The 21526-nt window shown below is 38.8% G+C and overlaps 1 pseudogene across 1 annotated transcript in view; it reads right to left on the reverse strand.

Moving 5' to 3' along the window:
• The window catches only part of LOC101697229 (coilin-like), a 44298-nt pseudogene extending 23332 nt beyond the window's left edge, over positions 1–20966 (reverse strand). The window contains exons 1-5 of the transcript XR_015442555.1: positions 19571–20966; positions 17631–19533; positions 16272–16366; positions 8275–8464; positions 4047–4589 (exon numbers count right to left, since the gene is read on the reverse strand). The product of XR_015442555.1 is annotated as a coilin-like (transcript). The remainder of the gene's footprint in view (positions 1–4046; positions 4590–8274; positions 8465–16271; positions 16367–17630; positions 19534–19570) is intronic.
• Positions 20967–21526: the final 560 nt, after the last annotated feature.

Here is a 21526-nt window from a genome sequence, read left to right on the forward strand (position 1 = left end):
TCTTCCAGTCTCCCAGGTTCAGCAGGACTGATACCTGCTGGTGCTCCACATTCTGCCAGACCCTTCTTTAACTTACCTCATCCAGATAAATAGACAAATCATTTTGTGTATCCCAGGCACTCATAAGCCTTGAGAAAACCTTGGACACACACCTACTGGGAGACGACGGTTGGGAAGTGAGGAGCCCCACACCTGTGGTGAGTGGACTCGAATGCCAAAAGAGATCACCTTGTGGTCCACCCTAAACTGAGACACTGGTGAAGTCTATTCAGGTAGGTGATTGGATCTTACCATGAAGCTCAAGGAAGTCATAACACAAGAGAAAAATACAAAGCCATGGAAATGGATGAGATCACATAAGGAGAGTTGAGAAAAAAAAAAAATTTAAAGAGAAGGCCCAAGTTCTAAGGGAAAGTTTCACGAAGTAGAAAAAAGGAGAAATCATAGAGATAAATGTCTGCATGAGGCAACAATAGAAGCACTGACCTTGGATTGATGAAGAAACACTTGCCTCCAAGATAACAGACAGAATGCAAGTGCAGAGCAGGAATCTTATGTGTTTGAAGATGAGAAGATTCTGGGTCTTCTGTTTTTGAAAAACGAGGTAAGATCAGCTAAGGGTGAGTATTTACAAGTTAAGGGAAGAACAAGTTTTCAGGAAAGAAGTGAAACTGATATGAGTTATCCAAAGAACCCCAAACTAAATGCGTTAGCCAGCTACCTGTCACTGTGACAGAATACCTGAAACACTCAACTTACAGTGAAGAAAGATTTATCTTGGTTCACAGCTTCAGAGATTTCAATCCACAGTCATTTGGCTCTATTGCTTTGGCCCTGTGGTGGCACAGAATATAATGTCAGGAGTGCATGGTAGAGAGGCCTGTTTACCTCAGGTCAGCAGGAAACAAAGAAAGAGACACGAAGAGGCCAGCATCCATGTGTTACCTTCACAGTTACACGGACCTTCCAATCACCTAACTTCCTCCCATGGGCCCCACCTCCTAATGTATCACAACCCAGGGCTTTGAGGGGGACACTGAATATCCAAAATATTGCTTGAGCCTAAGGAAAGACATAGCGGACCTAACAAACATTGTTGAAAGTTGATTTGAAGTTTGTGATCACAAATTTAAAAGGAAATCCATCAGCCTACTTTGTGACAAGGATGAATTTTTTTTTCACATGTGTGGTGGAGGGAGAAAGATAAAGAATCCAAATGTATTTGTGACTCTGAAAGGATTCCTGAGATAACACTGCCTTCTGAGAATAGTAGGAGCACTTCTGTCCTCACATAGAACTGTGAGTGTGGGTGTGCTTTGTTGTTAGACCAGGAGACAATTTGGGATCACATCTATATTTCAGCTCTTCAAAAATTAGTAAGTACTACCCCAATGTTTCCAGACAGGATCTATGGTAAACCTTGGGAGATCAGACAATTGCACAGGAAAAGGATAGTAGATATCTTTTAAATTTTACACAATATAGAGCAGACTTGAGCACCTGAGTTCCCAAGTAAATAGGATGCACAACTATAAATTCTGGAATGATGGACACTTAACAGAAGATATGTCCTCAGGTCAGGGAATGATGAAAGACTGAGGTCCAAGGAGAGCAGTGGAGCCTGCAGCCTAATGTGATCTTCAACAAGGGCAGAGTTAAAGTAACACTGAAAAAAGTGATCCTGTCACAGTTAATGGCCACATGATCTGCTTCAGCATGCTAGGGTTTTACACTAAGGGGTGTTTTACAACTCCCAGAGGAAGCTCCTCGCTGTAACACAGTAAGTTAAAATACGCCAAGCACAGAGATTTAATTACAAGGAGCCATAACTTACTTGGCTTACTGTCTGGCCACGTGCAAAGGGAATTTAGGAAGTGACATGGGAGACTGACCGTTGGAGGTGGAATATGTGGAGAGTGAAGTGTGCATACTAAAGTCAGTTGGCTTCTGTAGATAGTTTGTTGAGTACTTATTACACTCCAGGTACTGTGCTCAGTTGTAAACCTTCAGGAATACAGCTCATTTCAAGACCTCCTGTTCCACTTAACTGGGGGCTGTGTGTTCCGCTTGTGTTAGGCATGTGCACCTTTGCACACATAATAAGCTACATCCACTCATACTCTATGTAAACTTTTCCCAGAAAATGTTTCTTAAAATACTGAGGTCTCGTGAGTTACTAATAAATATTCTGAAGAGGGGAGAGTTTCCACAGACAAATAAGTTAGGGGAGCATTAGAGGAAACAAAGTTAAATGGATTTCTTTTGGATAGAACTTCTGGAAAGCTTTATAGTGCTAACATGTTATTTTTTTAAGAAAGAGAAAAATAAAATAATAATTCATCATTGGCAAAGTTATTTGATTATGGACTCCTTTTATATGAAACAATTTTTAACAAACCAGGGGAATAGTATTTCTTTGCTGGAAACATTCTGAATTTTATCATATTATACATTTTATATGAAATATGAGGTGTGATCAAAATACATGGTGTGTATAAATTTTAAAAATTTTTATTACACAAAAGGATTCATTGGCATCAATCTGCCTCAGAATACTTCCCCTTTCTTTGGACACATGCATTCCATCATTCTTGCCATCTTCTGAAGCAGTTCTGGAAGTCTTTCATGTGTTCAGTCACACTGTTGTGGCTGTCTCTATGTCCCAAGTGTCTAAAACGTCTCTTAAAAAGAAATCTAAGCCGCCTACCTTTCATGGTCATTTTTACCTTGGGGAAGAGCCGGAAGTCACATGGTGCTAGACACAGTGAATAAGGAGAATAAGGACACACCACAGTATTTCTACGAGCCTGCCTTTCTTTTGGATGGCACTTGGCTATAGCATTCAACAAAGTTTTATCTTACCACTTAAACACCCTCAGGAAAGAGAGCTTCCAGAACTGTTTCAGAAAGTGGCAAAAATGATGGGATAAGTGTATTCAAAGGAAGGGGGAGTATTTTGAGGGGCTTTACTTGCAATATTTCTTTTACTATAATAAAAATTTAAATTCAAAGATTCACTGTATTTTTATCATTCTTGTACACACAGTGCATATTGCAGGGTATTCCTATGTATTAAATATCCTCTCATCCCATTTGAAGCTCCAACTCTGAAAAAAATGTGAAGATTTCTTACCATCTGTCCAGTTTTTAAATGTTCCAAAATGTCACAATGTTTTACAAACAGTTCTTAAGGCATTCTTACAAATAATTTTCAAAACTCATTATGCCCACAGAAACAGTTTGGCCACCACAGTTGGATCTGTTCATGTTTACTAATTTAAGTTTGTATCCCTCCTAGATATCATCATGTTTCCAATGTTATATTAGCCATCCTCAGCTGTGTAGAATAAGCCAAAGCAATGGGAGCTCAAATGTCGCATTACGCTATTAATGGAAATACATGGACTGTCAAACCCAGGGATTCAGGAACATACATTACAATTCAGGATTTAATTACCTCTGGGATTACATTTACCATATTTTTTTCACTTTGACACAACTGGTATGACTCACAGGTCATTTATAATGAAAGTAATTCAGCATCAAAGGGGCTCATTGTGGCTCTAAACAGTATAAAAATGATGATGTTCTAAAGACCCTCCATATCACCCCATTTAAACAAATCCAAGGAGAGAGATTATGTACTATCCATTCTCTTTTAAACACATAGCTTTTTTAAAACATTATCATTAATGCTTAAATACCTGTACTAGTTTTTCATTATCTACTGGATATAGTCCAGTCCTTCTGATCTGGGAAAGTCTTTCGCTATGTATTTTTTGTCTTCATCCCTTACCATACCACATGGCTCCTCATAGGTCCTTTGCTCAGGTTTTCCTAAGTTCTTACCTTCTTCAAAAACACTCATTTTTTCTTATAATTTACTCATTTTTGTATCTCTTCCACCTAGCCCAGTAACAACTGTTTGACAAATAATCACTGAATAACTATTTAAATTAATATCTTGAACTAAAACCTTGTCCTCATAATTTTTATTATTTAACTGTCACTAATGGGTAAGTTGAGATACAAAAGACATCAATTACCTGGGATCACTCCTTCACTTCCTGTTGATAGTTTTGCCAGGAGGGTGGTAACATATGCCTCTCCTTGCTTGATATATTTCATCAAGAGACATAGAAAAGAACTTCAGGGCTGGTGATTTAGCTCAATGGTTCCACTGCCTGCCTTCCAAGTGCAAGGAGCCGAGTTCGAACCCCAGTACCAAAAAAAAAAAAAAAGAACTTCAATCAACTTAAGCCTTTAAATCTCTATAATGTGTTGAAAATATAAAAGTTTTCCCAGATGCTACACTGGTTTTCCATAACACATGAATGTAAAAAAATTATACTTAAAGAGCATTGTCATTAATTTTGTTGAAATTGTACTTAACTTTGGCAATGGCCAGGGTAGGTCTTGTTTGCTGATGTTTCTCCAAGGAGCCCAAACATCCCTGGACAGTTCCCTCTAGACCGAACATGAGTTCCTCTCTTCCTCACTCTGAAGTTTGATGATTCTTCTTCTGGATCTTCAAAAGCTGCCGTCTTAACTCTTCTGATTTCTCAAAAGGTCCCAAGTGTTTACTTCACCTAAGAAGAGAGTACTGTGAGATGCTCACCATGTGCTTAGGCTACCCTCCTAGTTTCCGGAAGGTTACAATGCAGTCCTGTTCATTACTCTCATCTGCGTCAGGGTTTTGAAAACCCTGAGCTGTTTCAAATATTGGTCTCGAATATGGGTTGCATGTTTCTTTGATTATTGAGCTCGTTTGAGAATTTAAAATGTAATAGAGTAATGAGTAGGGATGGCATAGAGAAGAAAGTCACAGGCACTGGAGTTGGCATGTAAAGCCAAGAGTCCTGGCTGTGATGCTCTGCTGATCTTGGAAACCAACCCCTTACAATCCAATTACTCTGAGTCTGGTACGTGAGCATATGAGCGACTAGGAGAGGCACAGGGAGAAGAACCACAGAGATGATGACACTGAAAATGTGGACGATGAAAAGGGCAATCATCTTCACAGAGAACACACTTCCACCAGCAAAGGTATGGTGTCATGCTTTCTTTCATGCTGAACACTTAATAAATTGGCAATGCTTAATAGACACCTAATATATTTTCTTTTATACTTTAACTTGGGGAAGACCTTATAATAACTCGTGGAACACCCTTGTGAATATTTTATTGCAAACAGTTTGAGGATCAAATGAATTTTTTGTTTTAGAATAAAATCCCAAAGGCTCAGTGGAAGTTCTGGACACACAATCAATGCCTAGGGACTGAAGTTTACTGAATGTTGAATAATAAATGCACGCTGAAATATTTGCTGCATCCGAATTAAAGGACAGGCTCACCTATCTTACATTTCCTTATACATTCATGTTTTATTTTTGTGAAATTAAAGTTTTTAGTTTCTTAATTTGCCAACATGTATGAAAGAACTTGATCTATATTGGATGGGGCACAAATTACAATTGAATGTACATGAAGTTAGTTCACTAGATGAAACCTAACTAATAAGCACCCACTCTTCCATCTAGCTAAATATTCTCTTGTTTTGAACACAAATAATGAGGCTACTGTGATCCCGCAATTTATTTCTTGGGAAAAAATATTCTTAAAATAAAATTAACTATTAGTTGTCACTATGCAAGTAAAGTAATTGCCAAAATGCAGTATTAAATAATGTAGGTGAGTATGAGAAAGCAAGACCTAGTGAGAATAATGCTACTGAGTTTTTTCCCCATGCTCACAACTACATCCTCTGTTCTCCAGATTCTTTTTGCCAGCAGTGTGCCATTAGTACTAAAGAAAGAAAGAGAAGTTTTGTATAAATTGTGAGAGTAAATAGTCAATTTGCTGAGGGGTCTGTATTGTGAATAATTCCACCATATTTTCTATTGGAAATAACAAGAAGTTATTTCTGAAGTAACATCATTCAGTTCTTTAGCCTTTGCAAAACTATAGGTAAAAATAATAATCATAAATATGGTAAAGATGTAGAAGTATAAGAACATACTCAGAAAATGCACAGACTTCAATATACATTTTATTTGAGAAAAAAGTCAAGAGCCTATAAACCCTATCTCCTAAGCTATATTTGGTACACTACTAGTACAAGTGCAGAAATAATTTTTATTATGTGGCAAGATTTTTTAATATGATGAAATATAATGCCCTAAATCATGTGAAGGAAACTGGAAAGGCAACAGCATCTTTAGACCATAACCTCATACATATGTTATCCTCCCTAGCTAAAGAAATGTATTTAACAGCATTAAAATAATGTTCACACCAAAATAAAAACTTTTGGAAGAAAGTGTCTTGGTGAAAATACTCAAGGGACAGAGAACACGAGTTTTCAGGTGGCCAAAGCCAGACTGGCCTCAGTTTGGGGGCAGTGCAACTGACAGGGTAATTAAACCAGGTTTATTTACCATTCTGGAAAATACAGGGCACCAAGAGACCAGATTTTCTTGGCAGACAGACATTTATGAAAGCATGGATCATGTATATCTCTTTTGAGACTGGTTTAATAAATGCTTGGGTTAAAAGTGAAGAAATATATTGCTTTCTGTAATTTTTAATTTAAGGTTCTACTAAAACAGCAAACACATAAGCCGTTTTCATGTTGGAGTGTCAGTTAATACAGTGCTCCCTTGCCTAATATCAGGACACTCTCCCAACTTTCCCAACCAAAGTATGATGACATGCATGCTATGTGAAAGAACTAGACACAGATGCTGATGGTTTGAACAATTAAAATGTTCTTCTATTACAACACTGCTAATTGGTGATGAACAGCACATCAATGGTGGGCGGGGTCAAGTTTGAAAAGTAGAGTTTTTAGAAACCCATATGGGAGGAGGTAGGTTCCTCCCACCAAGGAGAGAGTGCTGCTCATTGTTAGAGTTGCATGGAATGTGAGTGACAAATAACTCTGTGGAGACCCTGGTAGATCATGAAGAAGTGCCCGCTGAAAGTGCTGTACATGGACTTGGTTTCAAAGTGGCAATGAATGCAAAATTGAAAAATAAGAGGAAGGCACTGGAGACCTTTGAAAATACACAGAGGTCTTTAGTATGTAAATGCAGAGCCGCCCATAGACATATGTATCTATTAATGTAGGTCTTAGTCATCATAAACAAGTATGTTAACTATATCCTAGGGAATGCAAAAATCATTGCTAACAGGAAAAAGATAACTACTACTCATAATACTCCCTAATAACATTTATTTGCAAGCCACTTCCTTCTGGTTTCCTTCTGTAAAATGCTTTATCATCTTATCCCTCCTATTTTCCATCACCTGCTTCTTCCCCAAAGGTCAATGTGGCTGCTCAGCAGATCAGGAACCTGTTGTTGAGTAGCTGTGGTCCCACTTTACCCTGTACAATGTTTGACCATTGCTTTCATGTACATGCATTATAAAATTGAAGTTCTCCTTCAAAATAACCTTTGTCGTTGATGTCTTAGTTTTGCAGATTATGAAAAGTTTGAAATTAGTATTGCAAAACCATAATGATGCCTGCGGTATCATATAGTTATTTGTGAAAGAATTTATATAATTTCTTTATAAGTTGTTTTAGTCCTGTGTCAATAGAAACAGTAACGAATAATCCTAAGGAGTCACATTGTTTTCAATTACATGTCACTGCATGAGGTCAGGGAAAGAACATACCTAAGATTGAAAAATTGGAGATTCACTAATTCCCAAAGGCATAGCTCAAAGATATATTAAAAAATATAATAATTAACCTTCATTGCTATGATTTTGGCATGAAAATAGAATCTATATGTGCTGTTCCTCTCAAGTTTTGTAATAATACTTCTGTTTTATAAAGGGAACCCCAGTCTCTTCAGAATCTTCAGGGTTCATTGATACAATGATTCTACAAAAGTCTTAAATCACATGCTGATACAAAAATTTAAACTCCCAGTTTGATAAATGTAAAGTCTCAATGAATAGTTATTTGGTATTTGTTGAGACTTTGATCTGTGCTGGCTGCAGATCTCAGAGCTTTATGTACATTATCTTCATTGAATTTTCTCAACAATCCAAGGCAGATACTGCCCTCATCCTATTCTACAGATGCAAAAATGGACAGAGAAGGGTGAAACAATTAATCCAGGGTTAGAGTTAATAAGGAACAGAGCCAGGAACTAATACACAGAGTTGCCAAAAAAAATGTATACACACTAAAGGAAAAGAAAAACTTGTATAAATATTTTAATACTAAATTTATCGAGACATCATGAGATTAATACAAGTTACCTTTGGCCTCTGCAGTTACAAGAGCTGCTCAAAGTGATGGCCATGAGCTCCCCGACATTTATTAGTACGACGAGCTGCTGCTTGGGTGACCTTGCTCATTGAGATTTCTACATGCGCATTTTCAGTTTCTTCTCTCTGAGCCGGCAGCGTAGTGGGTTTTCGGCGATATCATCATCCTCTAGGGTTCCGCCTGTGAAGGTAACACCGTCTGTTGCAAAAACATCATACTGTTTTTCTTTTCCTAAGGTGTGTGAACATTTTTTTTGCAGACTGTGTAGTTGGACTGAAGAACCACTAGTTTTATCCTCTTACATGAATACCGTATTGATTTCTCATCATTATTTAAAATAAAATCTGTGCCTACAAATGGATCTATATTATATAACAATGTCCATGTCAAAAATAACATGTGATATGGATATATCCAATATTAAAATCCGTATTCAACCAATATTAAAATATATGTTTTTTTTCAATCAGTCCCCGTGCTGGTTATTAATTTAGTACCCCTTTGCTCCAATTCACCCTATTTTTCCTACTTTATGAAAATGAATCTAGAGTCTCTAAATACTTTTCTCTGCCCACTGGCACTGTGGCCTCTCAGGGCAGGGCGCTGGAGAGACGCAGCAGAAGGAAGAGGCCCCTTCCTCGGTTTCCTGTCCTCCCTGGGCGGTTCCGGTAGTGCACAGGGCTTGGCAGCAGCTAGTCGATTCTGGCCTCCCTGAGCACCCGCTGCGGGGTTGGTAGCCGAGTAGCGCTGAGGAGACGCCTCCCTGGTGTCTCCACAGCATGCCACAGGGTAGGTTTCTACCCAATTCCCCCAGAGTGATTTTTCTGCCCCCACTAAGCCAAGGCTTCCTCTCACGGCCTGAAGCTCAGCCTTGATGGAATGGGTTCCCCTCCCTGGATTCTCCTTTAGTGTAGAAGTAGTTGCTGCTTCTTATATTTTTTTTCATGAATTCTTTAGATTTCTCTTTATATTTTCCGAGCCAATCCCACACTACACCAATTCTCTGAAATGACTGCTACTGTCCTGCGTTCACCTGGCTCTATGAATATCACCATGTGGTTTCTCTGTACTGATTGGTCTTAAACTGAGAAGTATTTGTCTTAGACAAGAAATCTAATTGAAAGTAATCTTGTAAGAAGGGGTTATCTAGATGTACTTTCTTTTTAAAAAAGTACTAGAAAGCACATGCATAAATACATTGCTTACACACAAAGCTGCAATTATTTCATTAATATTGTGCTTGTTGTATTTGTAATTACTAATTTACTTTGAATATGTTAAATGTTATGAGCATAAATAAATGTAAATTGAAATTTTAGTACTTTTAACTTCTGGATAGAAGTGTTTTGTCCATGAATTTATTTCCTATTTGTTACAATATTTAATGGGAAGTGAATAAAGAAAGTACCCGGCACACTTATCATACCTAAATATGCAACGTGCTTAAGTTAATAATTATCTGAATTTATTCAAACAACCCCCAAAACAAGAAACTTAATAAATGTATGCTGTAATCATTATCCTACTTGCATTTTAATATATATTTAGATGCCCTTTTATTTCTGGCCATAAATATAACCTGAGCCTCCATAAAGCCCTGGGAATGTTTCAAGCCAAAAAGAAAAGAAAAAACTGTTAGTTGAGTTTAATTCCTTTCAGACAGTTATGACTGGGGAAATACATATTGGAATGCAAGAAAGCCAATTCTCATGTGTTTGAAGTGAAAAATTAATCAGCAAGCAAGTTTGTGGAATTCTGCAATACAGACATTGGTATCTTTAAAAGTCCATAAAGTTAAATTTAAGGCAAAGTTGGCAGAGTCACTGGTTTTCAAATGCGATGCATTTCATCCCAGGCCTGGCCAGTCTCCCACCGTGTCTGAATGGCAAATATTGAGGAGTTCACTGCCCATTGAAAACATATGACTCTTAAAACTTTTGTTTATGCACAGAAGTGTGACTTTAAAGATTGGAAAAATCTATGTTAACAAAAGCTAAACTTTTCTGAAACTGAAGACCACCCTGTGCTGTGATTTCCTCAGTTCTCATAAAATAAACTATGCCTTACTTTGTCATTACTTATAAGGAAGACCACCAAAGAAAACTCAAGGTGTGACTGCATGCAGGGATTCAGTAAATAGCCCTTTTTTTAAATCAACATTTTAATATCGGCTTCAAAATAGTGGTCGAGGCTAACTGCACCACACACATAGTCTACATGGATGGTGTTGGTTCCCTGATTTCTGATTTAGATACTGATTCCTTGGAAATCATGGAGAAGTTAAGGATTACACATGAAAATGCTCTAAGATTGATTCAACTCTAAGGGTGTCCGGAAAGTGTCAGGTTTTGACTGTCTGCGCTTAATCCCTTTCAGGAAGAAATCTTGGTTCCTGCACTTGGTAGCTTTTGCTTTAGGAAACTAGCATAATTTTTCTGAGCCTTGGTTTTTCTTATCTGTGAAAGAGAGAAAACAAATTCCAGCCTCATGTGCATCGTGGTAGAGTAAAGAGATCTGTGTGGAGAACCCTGCACTTTGTAAAGTAAATCTCAGTTCCCTTCCCTATGCATTCCATTTCTAGAAACCTATTTTTCCACCCAACACCAGTTCAAATGCTCTGGCAAGAGCTAGATAATGACAAGAGGGAGGCGAGGAAGGTACGCCATCAGGAAAATGGGAATCCATGAAATAGAGGCCAACATGGAAGACAGGTCTGAAATTATTTTCCACTTCTTTATACACTAAACTTTCTGCCATTACATTGCTTGAAATCAAACAAGAATATGCCAGAGAAAGCAAACAGAATATACTTCATTACACAATGGTAGCAGGGTTCAGAAATAAAAAAAGTTCTGCCACCTGTCTTGCAAGCGCAAGGACCCAAGTTTGATCCCCAGTACAAAAAAAGAAAAAGAAAAAGAAAAATACTGGTTTCAGATATTATTAATTATAAAATATGGGCACTTTTTAAGTCAATAAGTAAAGAAATACCCATGTGAGGCAAAAGGTTCTAATCATTGAAATGCCTTTACTCTTTCAGATTACATGACATAAAACCTTTCTAGCAACCCCTTCATCACACTCATAATTTTAAACATTTGTATTATTATTATATTATTTACTTTATTCTTTATTCATAAAGCATTTAACATTGAAAAAAAATTTCTCTAGTCCATTGTCATTGATTTTAAGTCAATGCAAAAGAAAAGTTAAATTTTTCAAATCAAATTGTTTTAAAATATCTTTCCGGGCTGGGGATTTAGCTCAGTGGTTTCACCACCTGCTGTGCAAGCACAAGGACCTGAGTTCAATCCCCAGTACCAAAAAAATTTAAAAAAATAAAATATCTTTCCATAGAGAACAATATATAATATGTAGAAAATTAAAAATAAAAGAAACCCAGATGACTATTGAATTCTCTACAGTAGTAATGATGTATATTTTGCATTTATATACAAGCTATATAATATTCGCATTCTAATATCTGTGTCTTCTTTCACCTCTTTACAGGGTGATAACCTGTATTCAGTGTGACTATGGAAAGAACCCTTATCCCCACCACCCTGACTTTTGCATGTCCTGCATTGTTTACCTATCACACTAATGAAGGCCCTTCAAGAGGTGCAAGTATTAGCAAAGACCAGACTCTACTGGACAAAAATTATCCCAACAACATCCTATATAATATTTTTCCCTTCAGTCCAGAATACAGTCTAGGATTATGTATCACATTTAGATCTCATGACCTTTTTGTCTGCTCTAGTTAGGAAAAGTATCTCAGCCTTGCTCTTTCAGACCATTGCCATCAAAGGTAACCATGAGACCATCCTGATAACACCAATTCCAATCCCACCTCCCAGGGTTCATCTCTGTTCCACATTTGTTTCTCCCTCCGTAATGAGAACTCTGGTTCCCAACATATTCAAGATACTCATTTACCTAATTCTGTAATAAAAACAAATTGTTCAGAATTCCTCCATGCACATAACTTGAAAAGATGATATCTACTTTAGAAAGTTTAAAAGATAGAAGGAAATATTGTGTTCAACTTATTTTGATTATTTAATTTCCCCTTGGAGTGGTTATATAATTTATTTGAAATACAGTTATTTACTTGAAGTACTCTGTATTTAGTTTTGGTTTTTATCTCCATCCCTGTCGATTTAATTTTTTTTTCAGACATAGAAAATTAGCAGGCTTCAAAACTGTACACAAATGAGTTCGATCCCCAGTACAAAAAGACAAACAAACAAAAAACTGCACACAAAGTATACTCAGAGCTGTGGCCTTCCTCCCCTATCCACTGCACAGCATTCTTCCCTTATAGCTAACAAGTTCCAACATAGACTTACTCATCTTCCTATCTGTGTTGGTCAGCTTTCTGTCATCATAACAAACACCTGAGATAATTGACTTATAAAGAGAAAAGGTTTATTTGGCTCATGGCTATTTGGTCCTGTGGATTGTGCATCGTGCATGTGGGAAGCACGCACTTTATGGCCATGAAGCCAGAGAAAGCGAAGGCCAGACTGTGGCCCCTCAATCTCTTTAGAGCACACCCTACCCCATAATCTGAAGACCTCCCTCTGGGCCCCACCTCTTACTAACCTCAAACTAAGGGTGAGGACTTTAAAACACTGGCCCTTGACGACGTTCCAGAGTGGAACTACAGCATAATTCTTCTGGAAAAAGTAAGCAGATACACATTGGTTTCCTTATTCCCCCATCTTTCTTCTTTATCTCCCCAGCTTTTGATATTCTTCAATACCTTCATTTTTTTTCCACTTAAAAAAATGCCTTAGAAATAACTTTCTTTTATTTCATGAGGCACCTCATTCTTTTTCATAGCTATATAATATTCGATGGTGGGTGTGCACATAGTGCTTTCGATTCACCTGCTATGTTTAGGTGTTTGTAGTTACTCTCAATTGTAAGCAAGGTGACAATGAATAATCTTGGGCTGATGTAATTTTGTAAGGTGAAAGTACATCATGAGGGTAAATTATCAGAACTGCAATGGCTGGGTCCTGAAGTTAACACTTATATAGTTTTATTCAATTTTCCTTTACCTGACATCAACATCTAAAGCTCATATTTTTTATTGTTTTTATTTTTCTCACATCTTTTAGTCTTTTTAAATCTGTGTTTCATATGTCTTCTTCATACAATATACAGCTATATTTTGCATTATTAGCTAACTTAAAATCTTTTAAATTTATTTATACTGATTTACATTTTCAAATGTCTGATAGGTTAAGAATCAATTCTATAATATTATTTTATGTTGTAAATATTTGGTTTATTGCATTGTATTGAGCACGGGTTTATTGTTAATTTGTTTTTCTCTCTGTAGTACGATCATTGTATTTAATTTTTGGGTTTAGGAAGGATTGTATTTTTAACCTATACATCCAATTTTGTATTTTAACACCCAATTTGCACACTTAATTTTCATTAAAAAGTAATTACCATAAATAATTTGGCTTAAAATGTTTCTGACACTAAGATTTTGATTCCACATTATGATCTCAGTCTCAGTAGGATTTGAGAATGTGGGTCACTGGGCAGAATGCCCCAACTGAGACAGAGAGACCACATCTTGCGCAGATGTAGATCACAAAATCCATGGACCCAACTCTTCTTGATTCTACTGCACTCAGTGTGTAAATAAATTCTCTCCGAGGAGGAGGGCTCGGGACACTTTCCATACCCTATCTGTGAGGGCTGGGTTATTTGGGGTACACACCCTCGTGCTAGCCTCTTCTCTGCTTGCACACTGTTATTTTAACAGAGCTAAATATTCAACTCCCCCGCTCAATTCCTGCGCCTCTGATGCGGGAGCGTAACACTATCCAGGCTCTCCCTGCACGCTGATCCGAATGTGGTTGCACAAAACAGCGGCGATCAGAGCTCTGGGGCCGGGTCAGTCTGATTTATGTCGTCTCGGTTAAGAATCACCCACATGCTGGAAACCCCTGTGGAGAGGTGTGCACTGGGCCGGGGCCATAGCCCCTTCTCCTCCTCCTCCTCCTCCTTCTCCTCATTTCTTCTCCTTGCCCCAAATCTGGGGTTGGAAGGACTTGCTGTGCATTTCTGAAATTATCCTCATAGGGACACGGAGAAGAACTTTGGCCTCCTTGAAATAATTTACACCTAATTTAGTTAAAGGAGCATAAATGATGAGGCTGCTTTATACCATCAGCTTTTCACGCAGAGTTGGAGCACACGTGGCGAACTTTTTATCTTCTGGGGCTAGAAAGTCTCACAGAGTAAGAGATTATTTTTGACAATATGGTTCTAAATCCTTTGGGAAAACAGTCAGAGCAGATGGCCGGGGGCCAGTCAGGAAACCCTTAATCACCCAGCAAAACAAGGAACAGGAGAGGTCATTATTCTTAGTGGGCCAGACTGTAAAACAATGTCTTTAAGCCTGTAGATTTATAGCAAAGCACCTTGAAATATCTCGGGCAATTATGAAGAAAAAGATTGCTCCAAAAGACATTATGCAAAATTTTCTCACTCATTTTCTTGAAGCAAACAAATCTGCCTAAGCATTTTCTAACTTCCCTAGAGAGCTTTCCTATTGTATCTATCACTGAATTTTTGCACTGTGATAGATTTAGCACAACGAATTATTTGTAAGCATCACAGTAATTTAATGAATAGAGAAATTAACTGCAGGCAATATGCACAAACATGTCTTCAAGCATATAATTTGGCAGGAATATCTTCCATCTGCAAATGCATACAGAGTATAAGATTGACTACAAGGCCAACAGGTGGATGGACCATGTTCTACCAGGAGTCATAAATCCCAAGTTAAAAGCAACTGTAGAGATTAAAAAGAAAATGAGATTAATATTTGCAAAGCCTTACAAAACCCAGGCTTCTTGCGCCTAGACTCTTTCATTATATCATTATATCATGTATGCATTAAGTCATTTAACATTCACAACTATGGAGAAAAAGCATGATTGTCTATATTTTTATAAATGCAAGTGTAGCCCTGATTAAAGGACTTGCTCAAGCTCACACAGGTGGCACATGGCAAACTTAAGATTCATCCTTAACATTTATGTTGACTCTAGAATTTCCCATTAGCAAGGGGCAGGCCTAGGTGGAAACTGACTTAAGAGCATGGTATAGCCAAATGTGCAATGATTTTTTGTCCTAATAAAAATCAAAAATATAATGATGATCTATTTACATATTACTCTGACTTCCAGTACATTTCCGCAAACATTTTGATGGTTCTTCTCTCATCTTTCTAGGTACAGAGGAGAACAAATGAAGATACTACTACAATACTACTTAACTCTATGCCTAAACTTTTTGAATATCACTCAATCTATAAAGAAACAATGATTAAGCAGAGAGAAAGTAATTGTAAAAGAGCAACATCCTTTTACAATAGATTGAAACCAGGAGAAATTGTTAAAATTATTAGAAATAGTTAATTACTGTGGCAAAAATTAAATATGACTCTGTTTGAAAAGATATTGACATGGAATATAGAATAACTATAAAACATGAGAGGAAGACATCACATACTTCATTGCTGTTATCATTTTGAAGATAAAAAGATAAATAGATTTTGTAAAAAGATGAATAGATTTTGTATATAGGGAGCATTTTGATATTAAAGAATTTATGCCAAACATTAAAGAACTTACTTGTAGGAGTTTTATATCAAACACACAAATGGAGAATTTCTGGTACATGCAAGTTCGTAATACCTTGAAGTGGTTAAAACCACACAGGAAGAGCTGCCAATAGATTTAATTAGCTAAACTCTAAAACTCTAAAATTTTAAGTTGAGCACCCACAGGAGTGTGCTTCAGAAAGCTCTGATGCTGAATGGGAACGTGGCAATAAATGACTTAGCTCATGGATTAAAAGTTTGTTAATCACATTCTAATAACATTTCTAAAACATTTTTGACTTTGGGATTTCTTAGGTATGTTTTCATAAGGAAAGCAACACATACTCTTGCAGAAATAACATGCAGTAGAAGTCAGGCAGACTGTATTGCTGGGCCAGCAAGGGGAGTTTGTTAACTTATCTGGGCCACAATTTCTTCACCTGTAAAACAAAGGAATACAACTAGATAATTCCACATCATTTTCAAGGATAAAATTCTGTGAGCTTTAATTTGTCAAGAAAGGTTTTTATATTAAAAAGTAGCTTATAATCTTGAGTTGCATAGATTCTGCTACCCCAAAGGGGATCAGAACAAAAGCTTAGGAAACACAGATGAGAGATCACATTTGCCAACAGCTCCAACAAATTACAGACAAGTGTCTCTCCTGACCGTAACATTTACAGTTAGGTCCTGCTGATAAGACTTTAACAAAGAGTGATATATCATGTCTCTAGAACATAATTTTCTTGCATAACTAATATTCAAACATGAATATTATTAATGCTAAAATCAAGTGTCCTGACTTTCAGCAGAGATCATTAAATTTGTGTTAATTAATCAATTTTTGTCCATGTGAGGAAGTAGCTGCTGTTTAAAAAAGGAAAAAATAAGATTACATGTATCAGGTAAAGTCATACATAAAGGGTAAAAAACTCTTACAACTTACAAAACTATAAAATAGTATGCCAACAGGGTTTATAAATGACTAAAAGAAACACACCCAATGCATGTGAAAAAGTATACGTATCTACAGATAATACAGTGAAGATTTTTGAAAGAAACAAAATTAGAAAGTAGAGGGCTGGGGATTTAGCTTAGTGGTTCTGGCACCTGCCTCGAAAGCCCAAGGTCCTGAGTTTGATCCCCGGTATCAAAAAAAAAAAAAAGAAAGAAAGCAGAAAATAATATATCCAAAAAAAGCTAGAACCACATTTCTATAAATCAACGTGGGCTAATCTCACATTGTAGAAGCAAAAAGTCAGTTTGTACCACAAAATAAAACCCTACTAAATGTTATTTACAACAAAAGATGATTTTAAAAGTTGATTCAGAAAGACTCAGAGGAAGTCACAGATACATTTTGTAAATGTACGCAGAAAGAAAGCAGAGCATGGCAACCAGAATTCTGCTGTGGCTCCCACTGTTGCCTAGCCCTGATGGACATGCCCTACCTAATCCCATACACCAGAATGAAATGGACTTCTCCCATGGCTGACTGATGTTAGACGACAGAGTTAGCCTTAAATAGGGAAATTTCCTGGGTAGACACAAGCTCTTGAAGGATGGAAAGTTTTCTGCAGCTGGTGGAAGAAGAGAAAGTCAAAGATCTGAAGCCGTGGGAAGATTTCGTGTTCCACCAAACCCCTCAGAGGCTGCAAGTAACCCTGGCTAACAACCAGCAAAAAACAAGGGCCTCAGACTTACTGACACAAGTACTGAATCACACCAACGAGCTAATGAACGGGGAAGCTGATGTTTCTCCAGAGCCTCCACTTGAGATCTCAGTCCAGCCTCCACCTTGATTTCAACCAGGAGAATCCAGCCAGACTGCACCAGACTTCTGACCTACTAACCGGAGCTAATAAATACAGGTTGAAAGCTGCCAAGTGTGGGGCAGTAGAAAACTAACACACTGAGGAGACTGTGTAAATATCGATCTAAGTTTGAACTGAAAGCATAAAATATTAAAGAAGACAAAAAAGAACGTCTTTTTACAGACACGAACAGTTCACAATGAAAATGTACAGGAGATATGAACAGAAACCACAGAATAACCTGGTTCTCAATTCATAGTGAGAAGACTACAGTAAATAAAAAAGTTAACAGATATAAACATATTGAAAATAAGTTTTAATTAACCTCTTTCAGTTCACATTGGATCAAGTGGAAAAAAATGAGATTCAGAGACCTAATAATAAACTAATGGAACAGTTCTGATATGGTGGGCAGCATTTGAACTCTATTCCCCATAGAAAATAATACATTTTGTTTTTAAACACATTTTGTGAGATGGAGTTTTCTATTTAATTTCTAGTTTTAGTGAATTGTTATAAGAAAAAAAATCTAAGTTTGCATAATATACGGCAGATTTTTGTGAATTTTGCATGTTTACAGTCCACAAATATTATTCCCATTTTATTTTTTTTAAGTTCAATATGATTTTATTTAGAAATCTGCAAAGCTGAAGGAGGGATCTGATCTTTTGTTAAAAGAAAGCAATTTTCACATTATATATTTAGCCATTTTCGTCGCTGAGTAACAGAAAAGGCAATTTCTCTTCCAAATCCTCACTCCAGCACACTGAGGCAGGCACTTGGCGTCTCGCAGCAAGATAACCCACCGCCTGCTCAGAAGCGCACGGCGAATCCTCTCGCCCGGGTGCTCTGCCCGCTCTCCTCCCAAAACACACAGGGTACTGTTTTCCCCGCTCCACACAGGTCCCTGAGAATCCTTAATTTTTAAGTTGAGAAAAACATGAAAGGATTCCTTAACTCATTGCTGGCAACAAACCCAACTGCCTGTTAATTCTTGGCAACTGCAAATATAAAATACTTGAAATTTATAAGACATTCCACATTTAATGGAACAACTCAAATGTTAAAAAATTAGGTGAAGCAACATGTTTTAATTTTTTTTAAATGTTACTTGATAAAATTTATTGAGACAAGATATGCAGCCTGTTCTTGTACTTAGTATTATAAACTCATGACCAATACTTCAATGGTCAAAAAAACAGAAAAAGAAACCAAACGTAAAACAATGCCTGCGGGAAATGTTATGTTTTAAATTTTGTTAACTGAAGTTAATCTGAAGGAAAAACTGGTCTACAAACCAACACCCAATTTTAAATGGTGAGGTAGATTTTTTTCCCTATACAGTAAAAGGAAGATAACAAAGAGTATGCACAACTTCTAAATTCTCTTAAAAATAAAAAAGCTCACATAGCAGTCACTTTCACAGCAAGACATTTATAATCTGATAAGCTCGGTACTGGAGGTGTTACTTGGAGGTTCGATAACCAGTCTTGGATGGATCAACTCTCTCCAGAAAACAGTGCATCACAGCGAACTCAGGCCCCTCGGTCCCATTTTCACTGTGATAAACCAAGTCAAATTTCCCAGGTTCCTTCACAGCAGGTAGGGATGACAGGATTTCTGTGTCTTCTTGCCAGGTCTCTGGATTGAGGCTTAATAGTTCTCCCTCCTTATGGTCAGAGACATCAGGAGAATAATCGGATGTTAGTTCCCAACGCTGAAATGCACTCTTTTCTCCGACCAGCGGGGCAGCTGCTACCTGGTAACAGACCGACCGCGGCCCCTGAGTAGCTCTCCCGGCTCCTGGATGACAGCGGATGTGTTCCTCACCTCTCGCTTAGCTGCTGCTGCCGCTTCTGACATTCAGGGTTTCTGTTTAAGGCGCAGGACAGAGTGGGCCCTCGTCCTCGACCTCTGCCCCGCGAGCCCCGACCCCTCAGCCCTTCCGAGAAAGAAGGTGCTGTCCGCGCCCCCATCCTCCGCCGAAGCCGGCGGGACCGAGGCCGGCAGAGGAGCGGCCTGTCTGCGCTCACTTCGCTCGGGAGGCTTCCGTCCCCAGGCGCCCGGGTCTGTGGCGAGGCCCGGCCCCGACGCCCCTGCCCGCGAAGAGGCCTGTCCCGGCTGTCTGGCTCCGGCGAGCGCTTGGGGCCGCCTTCCGAACTGGAATCTGGACTGGACAGGGAGGAGGCCCTGCTGGTCTCGCCCTTGCCAGGGGCGAGGTTCCAGGCGGCTTTTGTGCTCGTGCTCGTCTGTGTGCAGCTGCGTGGCGCAGAGGCCCGGCCTCCGGGAACTCGGCTGACAGTTTCTAGAGCAATTCCCAGCTGCCTTCGTGGCCTTGCCCAGACGGTCGCTGCTCGATTCCTGAGGAGACCGGCTCCGAGGAGGACGTGGCCCTGGGCTCCGCACACACTGCTCCCCGACTTTCCTTTCGGCTTTGCCAGTGCCGTTTCCAGCAGAGCCTTTGGGGGGCTACAGTTCTCGGGGCGCTCCGTTCTTTCACTGCCTGCGCTTTCGGCGACCTGCGATTCTTGGTCTGTTTCTTAGACTCACGTTTCTCCTTCTTCGGTGGCTTCCTTCTGGTCTCTCTGTCATCAGCATCCACCCTGTCCCAAGCTGCTTCGCTTTTTCGCTTGCTTTTTCCTCACAGGCTGGCCTGGGGCAGCCTTCGGGTCCACCTCCGAGGCCTTCTCACGATTGCTGCGGTTCTCTTGCCCCTTCCAGCGCTTCTTTGAGAATATGCAACCTAGTTCGGTTTGTTCATCTTCCTCCAACTTAGAAGGCCGCTTCTTGGCTTTTACAGGTGAGAAATGAGTGGAGTGTCGCCACCATCGCTGCCTAGGACAGAAAGCTCAGGAGCTGCACTCTCTTCTAACTTGACTCTGAGGCCGTTGTTGTCCCTCACCAGGCGTGCGCTCGGCGGGAGGCAATAGTCCCCCATCCGGATGGAGGCCTAGGAGGACCCCAGAACTGAAGCGAAGCGCTGGCGGATGAGACTAATGAGACCCGTGACAACTCAGCATCTGTTCAGGTCCACCAGAAGCCAGAAGACCGTACAATGTGGGGTGACTTGCGGCGGGTAGTCAAATTGAAGCCATAGCCTAACCATCTCAGAGGCTGCCATGTTGCTCATGCTCCACGGAACTTCCCATTTTAAATGTACAAATGTTAACTGAAGTAAAGGGTACAGCTAAAATAATCTAACAAGAGAATATTTAAGACAAAAGGACTTAGACAGGTCTTAAAGGAATTCTAATACTAAACAAAGGAGAAACAGTCATTTGAAAGACTTTTCCAGAGAGGGAGAAGGGAAATCAAGAACTTCATCTTCTATATTTACAAAAGGGCCTTCAGGAGGAAGGATGTATAGACAGTGTCAAATGCTCCTGAAAGCTCACAAATGATAAAGAATAAGAAATCTCTATTGGAAGTGTTGACAATAAAGGTTATTGATGTCTTTATCAAGAGCCACTTCAATAAAGATTGCAAGAGAAGGGATAAGGCAACCTTCCTCAGAAATTTGATAACAAAAGGGAACAGAGAGATGGAAAGAAGATGGGGAAGGTGATGTCAAAGAATTACTTTGAAATAGGTGGAGAAGACCTGAGTATATTCAACACCTGTGGAAGGACTGGACAACCAGGGAGAGAGATTTGTGAGAGGGAAGAGCTGATGAAAAAAAGGATTGATTGAGACAGAGCTCTGTTTTCAGGTAAAGATCCCTCAGGGTCTAGTTACGAAGAAAATAACAAAGATGAAGATTAGAACTAGCACCTACAGTTCAGGTGG

Source organism: Heterocephalus glaber, unplaced genomic scaffold (assembly GCF_053883595.1).
Source record: "Heterocephalus glaber isolate CG9 unplaced genomic scaffold, H.glaber_assembly_v1.0 deba00001550, whole genome shotgun sequence".
Lineage (NCBI taxonomy): Eukaryota > Metazoa > Chordata > Mammalia > Rodentia > Bathyergidae > Heterocephalus > Heterocephalus glaber.